This window comes from Rhinopithecus bieti, unplaced genomic scaffold, assembly GCF_001698545.2.
Source record: "Rhinopithecus bieti isolate Rb0 unplaced genomic scaffold, ASM169854v2 scaffold_5476, whole genome shotgun sequence".
Lineage (NCBI taxonomy): Eukaryota > Metazoa > Chordata > Mammalia > Primates > Cercopithecidae > Rhinopithecus > Rhinopithecus bieti.
Window position 1 is genome coordinate 3,179,164 of NW_016805433.1, and position 16,289 is coordinate 3,195,452.

Genomic DNA, 16,289 nt, shown 5'->3' on the forward strand with positions numbered 1-16,289 from the left:
AAAAGGAGAAGGAGAGGAAGAAGAAAGAAGAAAAAATTATTTCTTTTTCTTTTTTTTTTGAGACAGTGTCACTGCATCCTCAACCTGGGCTCTCAGCCTGGGTCCACAGGCATACACCACCATGCACAGTGAATTTTTAAATTATTTGTGGAGATACTATGTTGCTCAGGCTGGTCTTGAAATCCTGGGATCAAGTAGTCCTCCCAACTTGACCTCCCAAAGCGCTGGGATTACAGGTGTGAGCCACCACACAGATGCTAACTTGCTAAAGATATTATTGAAAATTTATCCTATTCAGATTTTATTAATACTATAAATTATTAAAGATTTTATTGTATTATTATCTTGGTATCTGATTTATTCTCTCTTCCCATGGTTTCTTTGTAACTTAGGCTAAGATAGTTATGTGTGTGTGTGCGCGCACATGTTTCTGACACCAAATACGTCATTTCAACACAACAAATTCTCCAATTCTCCAGCACCAACTGGGTGCCCAACAGTTCAATCCGGTTCTGACACTAACTGCCCAGAGTTAACACAGACCTCATAGGCTGAGGGCTCAGGACCACAGGCCTACTCCCGTTTTAGATGTCAGCCACAAATGAAGTCCCAGGGCTACCCACACTTCAGGCCAATTGACTACTTGTTTGGAGATTCCCATGACACTCCCCCCTACCAATTGGGGTTTGATAATTCACTAGAGTGACTCAGAGAACTCAGGAAAATGCTTTACTTATAAAGGATGCAATTCAGGAAAAGCCAAATGAGAAAGATGATGCATAGGGCACAGTATAGAGGCTTGGGATGCTGACAGTCCATGTCTTTTCTGGGCAGGCTTACCACCTTCCCGGTATATCCATGTCCACCACACATCATGTAGGCATAGTTGATTAAATCATTGACTGTTGACAATTGCACTCAATTTCCAACCCCTTTCCCGTGCATAGAGGTGTGAGGGGGGATGGGGCTGAAAGTTCTAACCTTCTAATCAAAAGTTAATTTTCTGGCAACCAGAAAATTAAAACCAGTTAATTTTCTGAAGCTAACTAGGTTGCCTCTGCAGTCATGTAAGTAGCATACAAGCAACAGTAAATGCCAAGGGTCTTAGGAAGGAATAAAGACCACATATTTATTTTTTATTATACTACAACAATGATCATGGTAAATAAAATAGTATTAATCATTAACATTTGTTGGATGTCAGGCAGTGTTCTAAGAACCACATAGGCATTTGCTCATTCCTGTGTGGTGGAGGCTGATGAGGTGAGGGTGGAGAGAATGTAGAACTCTCAGATTCTGATACAGTAGGCAGAGGATGGGGCTCGGGAGTCAGCATTTTTAATATGCATTCCACACGACTCTAATTCAAGTGGCCTACAGATTACTCCTTGAAAGGATGAAATAACCCTTGAGAGGAGTTGTGACGCTGTTCTACCTTGTTTAGTCCAACACTGCAATAACACCCAAAGGGATGTCTTTATTCAGATTCAGAAATGCCTCATTTATCTTCTCTGAAGGTGATGTATCTAATGCCAGTGAAATATTTTATTCTAATGCTAATTTGGTATCATAGAACTCAAGAGACACTCAGTCCCATTTAGTTTCTGAAAACTAATGGAGAGTAAAGTACATGAAAATCTCTAGTGCCCCTGGAGACTTGAGTTACACCCCAGCCATAGACTGAATAAAAACAGAGTGTCTTGAGTTTGTCATCATTGACATTTGGAGCTGGATAGTTCCTGGCTGTGGGGAGCTGTCCTCACATTGTAGGATATTTAGCAGCATTCCTGACCTCTGTTTACTGAATACCAGCAGCACGCTCCTCCACCTCCCAGTGCTGATGACCAAAAATGTCTCCAGATATTGTCAAATGTTCTCTGGGGTACAAAATCGGCTCTAGATGAGAACACTGTTCTTAGGTGGAGCATGCTGTGATGACCCTCACATGCTTGGCTCTCTCTTTTTGTTAAAGGGGTTTCTATTGTGGGGACATCCACGAAGCAGCGGCGTTCAGTGGGGAGCCAAAGATAGCACCGAGCTCAAGGGAAATAAGAACACATGCCTGGATCCAGCTCAGGCCAACCAGATGCCTTCTAGACCTTAAGTGAGGGTCTCAGTAGGCTGAGGTGGGGACGAGCATCTTGCTGGTGGCACTTCCCCCCAGAATTTAAAGTAATTCTGAAATGTAGACGAAATGATTTTCACACATCTTCACCACAACTCAAAGTCCCCAAATGAGTCTGCTGAAAAACACCAACCTATCAACAGGAACATGTCCAGGAGCAGTTACTGGGCATTGTGAATGTGCTGCTGCCTCAATGCATGCCTGTAATTACTATTACCGTCAGAAGCAGGACCTGGGGTGTCAGGGCCTTTTCAGGGGTTTTAGCAGTGACAGGAACATCAGCTTAGGAGATATGGCCAACATTATTAACAGACACTTTGCCCCAGCTTGTTGAGAATGGTCCAAACAGTTTTATTTTCACAGAATAAATCCAGGTGGCCCATCCACTAGGAGAAAGGTAAAAATACAATCATAGATTTCTCTGTAGATTCAGGAACTTTATATGTAGCGAGGGGGAAGAAAACAGAATTGAAATCCTCTTCCCGCCTTTGCTGCCAAGAAAATGAAATACGTCCTCTTAGAATCTGTTTGGATGGTTCCATTGGAACAGGGTGATGCACCTGTAGAAACTCCTTTTAATTTTTCAATGTGGAAAGAAATGGGGACCCCTGAAATTGTAATTGTAAGGAACTGTACAGGGACTCTTTCCCCCATGGACACTGGACACACGTACTTGGAGTATGTGTTCTGTGATGTGTCCAAGAGTGAGCACTACCAGAAGGACTCCTTTCCCTAAAGCTGCTCCTCCAGTCTCTCAACTCTGTCTGAAATTAGAGAAGCATTCAGATGAAGGAAGTTACAGCTTACATCCTGTCAACAGCCCTTTAAAAAATTCAAATGTCCCTGTGAAGAGTAACAGTGAAGATGACATCAACCATTCACACATTAGTGTGAATTAGTTTATTATCTGGCACAAGAATGGGGAATTAGCTTGGAACTTTTGAGGGCATGGGAAGGAAGGAATGTTTGGGAGATGCTATGTTAAGACCAATCATCTACAAAGAAGAGTCTGAAGCAAAAATTGTTCACAATTTTTTAAAATTTAATGCTTTATTATTATTGCCATTTTAAACTATAAAGGTAATACATGTTAAATTGAACAATATAGAACAGGGGTTCCAAACCCCTGGGCTATGGACTGGTACCAGTGCATGGCCTGTTAGGAACCAGCCACACAGCAGGAAGTGAACAGCAGGAGGTGAGCAGTAGAGAGCAAGCATTACCTTCTGAGCTCCACCTCCTGTCAGTGGCATTTAATTCTCATAGGAGCACAAACCATGTTGTGAACTGTGCATGTGAGGGATCTAGGTGGTGCTCCTTATGAGAATCTTTTTTTTTTTTTTTGAGACGGAGTCTCGCTCTTGTCTCCCAGGCTGGACACAATGGCATGATCTCGGCTCACTGCAACCTCTGCCTCCTGGGTTCAGGTGATTCTCCTGCCTCAGCCTCCTGAGTAGCTGGGATTACAGGCGCACACCACCACACCGGGCTAATTTTCGTACTTTTCCTTATGAAAATCTAACCAATGCCTGATGATCTGAGGTGGAACAGTTTCATCCCCAAACCACCCACTCCCCATGGAAAAACTGTCTTCCACAAAACTGGTCCCCAGTGCCAAAAAGTTTGGGGACTGCTGATAGAGAAGTACACCAAGTAACACAGTATGGTCTCCTCCTCCCACGTCCAGATCCACTGCCATGTAAATTTGTTAGTATTCACTTTACTGGCTGCCCACTGGGAATGTTTTTCCATGTTTATATGAACCCACATGCAAATATAGTATATAATATAGGTTTTATTTTTTAGATTTCTAACAAAAAATATATATACTTAGCAATTTGTTATGGACATCTTTCCAAGTTAATGCCTTTCCCTCATTTTTTATAATAGCTATATATATGTTCTGATATAGATATATCATTATTTATTCAATAATGTTTCTGTTTGCAGACTTTTTTTCAGTTCTTTGCTATTAAAGACAATGCTTCATGCTATAAGAATCAGTCAGTAAACTGTGATATCATATAATGGAATACCAACATTAAACTGACAGGCTAGATGTATATGTAACATGTTTCAATATTAAAATCTTGAGTGAAAATATACATAATAAAATTATATACTATATGAAAAGTAAGCATATAAAATAATGTTACATATTGATTATGGAAATGGACAGATGTAATAATATTTTTTTTTTTTTTTTTGGGCTGGGGTCTCCCTCTGTCACCCAGGCAGGGGGGGGGGGGCCAAATCCCGGCTCACTGCAACCTCCGCCTCCTGGGTTCAAGCGATTCTCCTGCCTCAGCCTCCCAAGTAGTTGGGATTACAGGTGTGCACCACCACACTTGGCTAATGTTTTGTATTTTTAATACAGATGGAGTTTCACCATGTTGGCCAGGCTGGTCTCAAACTCCTGACCTCAGGTGATCCGCCTGCCTCAGCCTCCTAAAGTGCTGGGATTACAGACATGAGCCACCACGCCAGGCCTAAAAATTTTAACAGAATAAAAAAATAATGCTTCAGAAAATATCCTAGTACATATATCTTCATGTGCTCGTGCTTTTAGTTGTGTGAGAGAGATGTATAGGATACGCTGCCTAGGACAAACACCAACAAATCTCCATTCCTTTTCCACATGACATGTTTTGGGCAAATTCACTATTCTGTTTGCCAGCTTTGAAACAAGTTTCAGTTTGATTAGTAACTTAAATTTTCCTATTTGGAAAAGGAAGAGATATAAGAAAAATAATAATAGTTAAAATGCCTCTTCAAGTGTAGCACTTGAACACAAATTTCTGGAGGAGTTTGGATAGAATGTAGATGTGGTTAACCAGACTGCTTGCTTACCCTGTTCTAGATCCAAACGTAGAATCTAGTTTATTTAGAGATGACTAAAATTTGTGTTCACTTTGTGGGCATCAATCTTATGCATAGTTTAACCCTGAGTCTTGAAATTATATATATTTCTAAAAAGACCTGAGATGCGTTTTTTTTTAATGTTTCAAATGCAAAGGTTGGGCAGTTTATCCACCCTGAAAAGATGCAGAATAAAATACTTAGGGCTAGGCAAGTCTGTGACCTTGACTTTTAAATTCAAAAGCTTACTCATTTTGTGGTATAGGTATGCAGGATGGAAAGGTGGAGTGCAGGAGACAGAGTGCGCACACGGACACACACTCTACCCCTACCTGCATGCCCGACTCTGCTTCTTTGAAGGCGTCATTCTATCAGTGCACGAATGTACTTCAACAGCCCAGCAGTCCAGGACCCGCAGCCTTGCAGGCGCCACTTTGGGAAACAGCCTTGGGTGTAGCCTGTGGCTGTGGCGTCTGACCTGGTCTGGGTTCTCCCTCTGCAACACCAGGAAGCTCATCTGCCTAGTGCCGCTCCTCAGATTGGCTGTGTTCTGGCCCTCTTTTGCGTCCTTTGCCAGAAATCTTTGGCAAGGGCAATTGGGGCAGAGTAAAACAAGAGGCTTCCTCCTCTCCTTCTGTAAAGTGGAGCGGAGGCACTCTCTATAGAGTTACATAAATACAAAACAAACAAAAAAACCCCACAAAGCTGGACACGGTGGCTCACGCCTGTAATCCCAGCACTTTGGTAGGCCAAAGTGGGTGGATCACCTGATGTCAGGCAAAACCCTGTCTCTACTAAAAATACAAAACTTAGCCAGGGGTGGTGGGGCATGCCTGTAATCCCAGCTACTCAGGAGGCTAAGGCAGGAGAATCGCTTGAACTCGGGAGGCAGAGGATGCAGTGAGCCGAGATCACGCCACTGCACTCCAACCTGGGCGACAGAGCAAGACTCCGTTTCAAAAACAAAATAAAACAAACAAACGTAAACACCCCCACAAAAACCCTCTTATCCCCTCCACTTCTCAGAATTCCCCCTTTTAAAGTAAATTATCTTACCTTAAACATCCTTAGTTGCCCAGGTCACAAACTGAGGTCACCCTCCATGCCCCAGCTAATAGGAAACAAGGTCGCATGGGGTGGGGGGGAGCAACGTGGACCCCACTCAGTGGCGTATTGACCTCTGGCCCCAAGTTCTGCCTCTGCCTCCGGTGCCTCTCCACCCTCGAAACTGTCTTCCATGTTATTTATAAACTACCAAAACTAAAAAAGGATCGGGGCCCTTTCTCTTTGTCTTTTTTCTCACTATGTTTGCTGCTATCTCAGGATGTATCCCATTCCTAAGATTTTCAAATGAAAGTATTAGAGAAGGTGTATTCCAACTGATACCAAGACTTTTTAGGTCTTAATTCCCTAATACAAAACCAAATTTATTATGTATCTTCACTGAGCCATGGGCAGTGTGATTCTGTTCCCAAAGTACATACCAGCCTTTAGGTTCTAGACTGTATTCAAACTGCACACCTGGACTCCCCTGCTTCCCCACAATAAATGTAACTAAATAAATTCTAAAAATCAAGTAGCATGTCCCATCCTAGTGTGGGAGTCCTGTCCCGTGCATGTATTTTGCCCAGCATTGTAGGAGAATGCACCCTGATCAATCTCAGTCTACTGGATTGTAAATGTCTAGGATTCAGGGACTGTGTTTTATTCATCTTTTTTTATTTGTAGCTCCCAGTACAATGTCTTGCACACAATAGGCACTCAACAAATGTTCATTGAAAAGTTGCGAAATGGAAAAAAAAAAAAAAAAAAGGAAGCAGGGAAGGCAATAACATTCATGGAGCACCTATGGCATGCCAGGCACTGAGCTAGGTCCTTTACAAGCTTCAGTACAGTTTTTCTTATTTGTTAGCGCTCTCTATGGTGTATGGCTCCAGGGAGGGTACTAGAACCAGGGGAAGCTAGAGGAAGACACATTTCAGTTCAATATGAAGAACTCTCTAATGTTCACAGCTTACTAAAGATGGAGGTGGCTGCCTCAGGAAGGGTGAAGTGCCTGTGATTAAGCATAGATTGGAGATGTTATATGGGGACCCAGGCATCAAGATGGGGTACTTGGAGATGTTATATGCGAACCCACACATCAAGATGGGGTACTGTCAACCAAATCAGGCCCTACACTCAGATGCCTACAGAGGCAAGGCAAAAAAATATGAATGAGAGAAGAGGCCAAGTGTAAGAAGCCCTTCATTTCCCCCTTAGCTCTAGGAAAATGGTGACAGTATCATGACAAATAGTGGCTAGAATTCAGCCTCTGCATTGGAGACACAAGAGGAAGGAGGGGGGGTCTGTGCATATTTCTTCTAAAGAGCACCACTGTTACTCAGCACCAATAGACAGTTTTCATGCAGGTATGTGAATCCTGTGTTGAAAAACCTTGTGATTTTTCAAGAGAAGCCAGAAATCTTTATATTTATGTAAAACCTTCTGATTTTTTTTTGTATGTATGTAAGTTTATTTATTTATTTTTCTTTTTCTTTTAAATTATACTTTAAGTTCTAGGGTACATGTGCGCAACGTGCAGGTTTGTTACATACGTATACATGTGCCATGTTGGTGTGCTGCACCCATTAACTCATCATTTACATTAGGTATTTCTCCTAATGCTATCCCTCCTCCATCCCCCTAAAACCTTCTGATTCTTAAATGTGCTATCATATTCCATTTGAAAAAAAAATCCAAACTACAGGGCACACAATGTGTCTACATACTACATGGCTCATGGTCAGTTTGTGACCCCTGAAACTAATCATGTTTAAGGTGACTCTAAGTTGTGAGACTCTTGGAGTATTTACCTTTTAGCATGGCTATAATCCAGTGTTTGGTTGTAAATGTTAAATCCCTATATTGAATGACAGTGCCCTGGGTTCACAAGCTCTCCAGCTTGAAGTTTTAAACAAAGGAATGCATTTGTGCTAGCTCTATTTCATTTCACTACTTTTTGTCACTGTGATCTTTGCATCAGAGGTTTATGTGATTATTTTATGTAATTTCATCAACCAGAGTTGATTGATGACACAGGCACATAGAAAGTCAGGTGATCTTATTATGCCTTTCAGTGCAGAACTCAGCTCCCGTGGGCTCAGACCAACCACAATGAATTAGAACCCTGTCCAAAAGGGTACATGCATGGGTGGTGTTATCTTGACAATCCCAGTTTTAAATTCTCTCTCCAGATGTTCTCTCAGCGAAACGACAGAAGTCCCATTTTCAGTGAAGTTCCTTTAACTACAATAGAAGAAGCTTTTATTCTTCTATAAGGTGACGTTTTCTCCTTCCTGATTTGGGTAGATGGAGATTATTTTCTAATATCTGGAGTTTAGGAAAAGTGGTACAGAAACCACAAATGTCTTCTCTAGGGAGGAGATAGTGCTGATGGCCAACTAGAAGGTTATGGTTGTTGATTTCTACGGAGTGATGAGAAGTGGCTTTGATCGGCTCTGGGCAGGTCCACTCCATTCCTTTCTTTTCTTTTTTGGGTTAGATTTTGGGGGACTTTGTTTTGTTTTTGCCTCATCCTATCTGTCATACCTACAATTTTGGTGTGATCCTAAAGAGATGGTGCAAAGAAGGCTACTTGGCCAAGTTTTAGTGTTGTAAGACTTAGAGACACTTTCTCTAGGATAAAGAAGACCCTGTAGTTCCATGTGGTCCATCCTCTTCACCAGGAAACAATTAGGGTTAAGGATAAACTTATGGTAATGAACAGAGTGAATTTTCTTGAAGCAAGTCTATTATGTATCTCTTTCCTAATGTAGCTGGGGTTGGGAGAATGGCATCTCCCTACTCTTCTACATTCTTTGGGCTACAAATTAAATTGACATAAGACAGATTAATAGGAGAAAAACAATTTCAATTATATTATGTATGCATGAGAATCACACAGGAACATGAGACTCGAAGGAATAGATAATTGAAGCTTATATAATAAAACAGTCTGACCTTCAGAAAGGAACAGGAGCTTGGGATTTCTAGGGGGTGGTGGAAATAGGTTACGGGAGAGTGAGGGTAAGAAATGCATGGCAAATAAAGCTTGCCTTGTTATGCAGAAAAAAATCTCAGTAATAAAGGTTGTCTCCGGAGTAACCTGATATAGGTTACATCAGGGATGTCTAATCTTTTGGCTTCCCTGGGCCACATTAGAAGAAAAAGAATTGCCTTGGGCCACACATAAAATACACTAACACTAAAAATAGCTAATGAGCTAAAAAAAATTGCAAAAACCTCTCATAATGTTTTAAGAAAGTTTATGAATTTGTGTTGAGTTGAATTCAAAGCCATCCTGGGCTGCATGCAGCCCATGGGCTGTGGGTTGGACAAGCTTGGGTTAAATAATCTCTTCCTGATAGAGATACCTTCACTCATAGAAATTTCCTTGATAGTTGTAAATTTCTTTTACAGAAAGGCAGTTTTTCAGAGCTACTCTGCTGTCTGCAGTTTCTCAAAATAAACAGTTAATAATCAATATGCCAAAGAGGACATTCTAGGGTGGTGCGTCCTGAGCCAAACAGTGACATAAAGTAAGCAGCGCTGAGTCACAATTCTCCAAAGTTCTCTTGGTTTCTGCAGGTTTTGCAAGTTAGGCACTGACTGCCCTTTGCTCCAGACTGTCTTCTCAAATATGATTATATAGTGAACAGTTGGAAGATAGTTTCTGCCTTTGAAGAAACATCACTTTTTTCTTTTTTTTTTTTTTTGAGATAGAGTCTCACTCTTGTTGCCCAGGCCGGAGTGCAGTGGTGCAATCTCAGCTCACTGCAACCTCTGCCTCCCGGGTTCAAGTGATTCTCCTTCCTCAGCCTCCCGAATACCTGGGATTACAGGCGCCAGCCACCATGCCTGGCTAATTTTGTATTTTTAGTAGCGATGGGGTTTTACCATGTTGGTCAGGCTGGGCTCGAACTCCTGACCTCAGGTGATCCATCCACCTTGGCCTCCTAATGTGCTGGGATTACAGGCATGAGCCACTGCACCTGGCCTAAACATCACATTTTTTTTTTTTTTTTTTTTTTTTTTTTTTTTTTACAGCCAGAGATAGCGTCTTTCTTCAAAACAAAGAACGTGCTCACTGGCTATTATAAAATATTCAAATTACCAAAATGCAGGGTTCCTCTCCTGTAATGAAACCCACTTTGTGTGCATGTGTCATCTGGCCTTCTTCAGGCTGTTCCATGGGAATTAGGGCTCAGAAAAGTGATGAAAAATGCTGGATTCTCTGGCTACTGCTCTTTGTGTCTGATCCAGGAGACTTTTATTCTGCTAGTACCCACAAAACTGTGGTAAGCTAACTTGTTAGCTTGTAAATAGAGTAAAATTTCACACGTTTAATTCTTGACTAGCAGAGAATTAAGCATTCAAAAATCGTAGGTCAACAGGCAAAGAAGTTACCTAACTGTCTGGGGTGATGGATCCTAACTATACAGGAGAAATTGGGTTGTTGCCATGCAGTGAGGCAGAGACAACTATGTCTGGAAGCCAGAGGAGTCTCTAGGGGCACCCCTTAGAACTTATCCAATAGTAAAAGCTGGTTAAAAACACAGCTGCAATCAAATAAAGAAAGGACAATTGAGGATTCAGGTATTTGAGAGTAAATGTGGGCCATTTCATGAGATAAAAATATCGACTATGAATTTGGAGAAGACACAGGAATGAAGATTTTCACAGCTCTGTACATTTTCTTCCTGACCAATTTCTTTGTTTATCCCTCCTTTTTCTTCTTACTGGCTAACTTTATAATACAGTCTTCATATTATACTATACAGGCAGGCAAGATTATTACCAAAGTAGAAGAATTAACATCCTTCAGAAATACTGTGGTCCTCTGACCATGACTCCTGTAACTTTGTGCCTTCTTTTTTGTGGGGGAGACGAGTGTTGGAGTGTCTTCATTTGTACCAAGGGTACTTGCATCTTGTCAAGCAGAAGCATAAAGATGTTAGTGGCGAGATCTGGAAGTTCAAACATATACAGAGGAATGTGGGTTTTCATGTGTGAACACGTATAGGGATGGACGGTACTGGTAATTTACCTATAATAACTCAACTCCAAATCCACCCTTCTTCACCAGCTGGCTTCTTGTTGGGCTCTGCCAAGAGAAGATGTTTTAAAAGGGGCAGAAAGAGGAGTGCTATGATTTGAATGCGCCCCTCCAAATACAGGTGTTGAAACTTAATGGCCAACATGATAGAATTAAGAGATGGGTCCCTTAAGAGGAGATTAATTAGGTCATGAGGGCTACCCTGCTTTATGAATGGGCTAAGGACCTTATAAAAGAGGCTTCATGCTTTGCTCTTCCACTTTCTGCCATGTAGGGACACAGTGCTCCTCTCTCCAGAGGATGCAGCAAGAAAGTGCCGTTCTGGAAGCATAGACTGGGCTCTCAGTGGACACTGAACCTGCTGGTTCCTTGAACTTGGATGTCCCAGCCTCCAGAACTGTGAGAAAAAAAAGTTCTGTGCTTTATCAATTACCCAGTCTTGGATATTTTGTTATCATAGCGCAGATGAACTAAAACAAGGAAAAGGGAATTCCTTCTTCCCATTAGGTTTGCTCTATTCATCAGTGTCACTCCAGAAACAGCCCTTCATCCCAGCAGGGACAGCTGGTTACAGACTCTAGCTTTTTTCTGGCATGCCCAGAATCAACTACCTTTCACCCCTTCTGAGGCATCAGCACCAGCTAGGCAGCACCCGCTTTCCGAGACCCAAGGCCATGATCTCTTTTCCAAACATGTAGATTATGAGAGCCCCAACTTTTCTCTTGCTTCCCCAATCATAGCAGTGGCAGCTGTTTCCTGCCATTATTATCTCCTTCACTTCATTGATCTCCTACTGTTTTTTCATCTCTCCAACACTTGTGTAACCAATTTCTTGTATTAAATTTTCTCTATAGAAGTATCAAATGTAATTTCTATATCCCTCAATAAACCCTGACTGTAAGACATAGTCTTCATATTTCTGTTAGAGAATTTTGTGGTAGATGACTATCAGTAGTACTTATAACTGCTAATTTGAATTTTATAACTTCATTTTAAGCAAGAAGTTTGATGGAGGAAAGAAGTTAAAATTATGAGCAAATGTGCATTCTAAGATAATTTATACATTTCAATTGACATCCAACTTCCTTTGTGTCCTTGTGTTTCAAGTATTTCTTAGGAATAGCATTTAGGTCAGTTTTTTTTTTGTTGTTGTTGTTGTTTTTTTTTTTTTTTTTTTTTTTTTTTTTGAGATGGAGTCTTGCTGTGTCGCCCAGGCTGGAGTGCAGTGGCATGATCTCTGCTCACTGCAACCTCCGCCTCCCAGGTCCAAACAATTCTTCTGCCTCAGCTTCCCGAGTAGCTGGGACTACAGGCGTGTGCCACTATGCCTGGCTAATTTTTTGTATTTTTATTTATTTATTTATTTTTAGTAGAGATAGGATTTTATGCTATTAGCCAGGATGGTCTCAATCTCATGACCTCATGATCCACCCACCTCGGCCTCCCAAAGTGCTGGGATTACAGGCGTGAACCACCGTGCCTGGCCAGGTCATTTTCATTTCTTAAATTCAATCACTCAGTTCTGACTTTAATTGGCAAATTCAGTCTATTCATAGTTAATGTAAAAAATATGCTTGATTTTAATTCTTCTGCTTTATTCTAATTTTTTAAAATTTAACTTATCTGTTTCCTTTTCCTTTTCCCTATTTTCCTGGTTTGGTCATCCTAATCTTCAGCCTGATTTCTCTGAATAGTCAAAAGTTGACTATGTGATTTTCAAAAGAATATTTTTTTTCTTTGATATAAAGACCAGAGTTTAAAATGCTATTTTTCTAATGGTCATGATCTCATTCATACAGTTCTGTCAAAGATTCCTTTAGGGAAACTAGGTTGGCAGAATACATTCAGAAGATCTCATCACAAGTACTTTAGACTCCATAATGGTAGACTGCTTTGGCTGTCCATTGAGTAACACCCCAACCCTACTCCCACACACTTTCTCTGAAATATTAAGAAAAATGAACTTAAAAAGGAAACATCTAAATAAAAAAAGTTATGCTATGAAGAGCTTATTAACTGAATTGTGAAGTTGGTTGCACACCTTCATGCTCTGGGATGCTTCAGGATGCTTTTCCTCTGTTCAGAATGCACTGCTTGCATTGGCTGACTCCTCTTCATCTTCTGAGATGCAGTCCAAAGGTCTTTTCTATCAGTCCTTCCCTGACTATCCTCTCCAAACTTGCTTCCTTCTCTGCACCTTCTCCACGCTTTACGCTTGCCTCCATTATAGCCCCTATATTACAGAGGTCCCCAACACCCAGGCTGCAGCTTGGCACAGGTCCGTGGCCTGTTGGGAACTGGGCTGTGCAGCAGGAGGTGACGGGCACACAAGTGAGCATTGCCGCCTGAGCTCTGCCTCCTGTCAGATAATCAGTGGGATTAGATTCTCATAGGAGTAGGAACCCTATTGTGAACTGTGCATGTAAGGGATCTAGGTTGCATTCTTTTTTTTTTTTTTTTTTTTTTTTTTTTTTTTGAGACGGAGTCTTGCTCTGTCACCCAGGCTGGAGTGCAGTGGCAAGATTTCAGCTCACTGCAGCCTTTGCCTCCCAGGTTCCAGCGATTCTCCTGCCTCAGCCTCCTGGGTAGCTGGGATTACAGGTATAGGCCACCACGCCCAGCTAATTTTTGTATTTTTTGTAGAGACAGAGTTTCACTGTGTTGTCCAGGTTGGTCTCAAACTCCTGATTTCAGGTGATTCACCTGCCTTGGCCTCCCAAAGTGCTGGGATTACAGGCATGAGCCGCCGCAACCAGTCGGTTGCGCTCTCTTTATGAGAATCCAGTGCCTGATGATCTAAGGTGGAACAGTTTCATCCCAAAGCCACCCTCCCCACAAATTCTTTCATGGAGAAATTGTCTTCCAGGAAACCAGTTCCTGGTGCCAACAAGGTTGGGAGCTGCTGCCCTATAAAGGGTTTTGCAATTGTTGTCTTCTGTTCTAAGCTATGAGCTGTTTGAGGGCAAAAACTTTGGTTTATTCATCTTTGTGTCTCCAGAACTTAACACTGATGCTTAATAAATGCTTGTTGAGTGAATGATTGATCTTTTCACAAATAGTAATGGTGTTTATTTACAGCAATACATTTCTGGCATCTCTTTTATTTTTGCCTTTTCCTAAAGCAACAGAAAAAAAATAGTTAATGTTACCTCTAAGGAATATAAACAGTATATTTACTAGTCCTATTCATGTATTTTACTAATATTTTGAGAATTTGGATTAGGCCTTCTGCAGCCATGTGGCTCTCTGTGCCTCAAAGATTCTTTGGCAGATCTCTGTATGAGCATCAGTGACTGACTAACCATCTAAAGTCAATTTTTCAAACTCCTTGCTCATGGAAGCAAATACTTGGCAACTATCCTGACTGGTAGACTCACTAGCTAAAATCATTTCTAATGAGATTTCCTTAGGGAGAATCCAACTTTTGGTGATTTGGACTTTTTTTCAGAGATACTTTTATGAACCCCTATCCTATAGTCTAAAATCATCTTTTAATATCCCCTTTCCCAGCCTAAGGCCTTTAGCATGACAGCAACTTAATGTTCCCCAATTCTGACTGATATTCAACTTGACATTTAGATATTGACATTCAGTCAGTACCTAAAATCAAGGCAAGAAAAGAGAAGTCCAAAGGCCTGAAGTATAAATTTATCAAGGCTTAAGGTTTTCTGGGAATTTTAATGAATAAGCACACAGTCACTCTGCTGTAGCCATAAAAATAACACTGTGAGTTTAAACTAAAATAAGCAACTTGGATCTCTTTTGTAGGAATTTCATTATTTTTTAAAATGCAGAAAAACTATTGGGAAATAATTTCTACAAGTTTAGGGACCCTTGAGTAGTGAATGTCTCAATCTATTTGGGCTTTTAAAAACTAAAATAGCTTATACTAGGTAATTTATAAACAATAGAAATTTAGTACTCACAGTTCTGTAGGCTGGGAAGTTCAAGACCAAGGTGCCAAAAGATTGAGTGTCTCATGAGGACTCCTTCCTCACAGATGGTGCTCCCTATGTGTCCTCACATAGTAGAAGATAGGGAACAAGCTCCCTCATGCCTCTTTTTGTTTTGTTTAAAATACATGTATATATAGCACTATATATATATAGTGCTAGGATTACAGGTGTGAACCACCACGCCCAGCCTTGTGCCCCTTTTAGAAGGGCAGTAAACCCATTTATGGGGGCAGAGCCCTCATGACCTAATCACCTCCCAAAGACTCCACCCTTAATATTATCCCATTGAGGATAAAGTTTCAACATACGAATTTGGGGGAGGAGGCGTGGATCAGGGGGATATTCAAACATTCAGACCATAGTAGTGAGAATAGTTTATTTTCATTTTTTATCTGTTACAGAGGGAGATAATAGCCAGAAGATATTTTCCTGACTGGTCAAGTGGATCTCTTATGTTCTCCTGTCTGTGTCAGAGGCATCCCACCATAGCTTAGTCATGTCATTCCCTTAACTGGGAGTGCTCTCTCTGTTCCTCTTTGTCTAGATATTTAAGTCTTATGTTATTTTTCCTTCAAGACTGAGCTGAAGCCTTCCATCCTGGACCAAGAAAATTCATTTCTATTCAGAACTATTATAATTTTAAATTTTATTTGTTCATATTGGACTTTTGTTAACAAAAGCCCCAGATCTTTTCATGTGAATTACTCTCAAGCCACAAGACTCCTCTTCTGTACTTTCACATTTTTTATTCTTTAATTTCAGTTATCTCTGACTTCAGATCTTTAGAATATTATATCCACCTCTCCACTTGATCAGCAGAAGAACATGACCCTGACCACAGGCTGGGCTGCTGGGGTGCGCATCCTGCTTGGTAATCTGATGCTGTGAGGCCACCTTCATGCCTTGGTCTTTCTCCTTGAACAAGCAACTGAAGCTGGAGCCAGTTGGATTATCACCACTGCATCCAGCCTTCACATCTATCCTGAAGGAGAGAATTCTACTGCTGGCTGTTGAATGAATCATTGGAGGTAGCTTAGGGAAAGTAGGTATGCACTGTTCTTTCTTGCCCTGCTTCCTCATGTAATATAGAGGCCATCTGGAACAATTATATTTCTTAGGTAAGCTAAAGTTAGCATATGTTGGGGTGATCAGACCCAACACAAGGCCATAGGGGCTACGAAGGCTGGCAGAGTCAAAGGAATGAGAAAAGACAGGTTAAGAGTACATAAGGTGGGTCCAGGGGGCCAACATT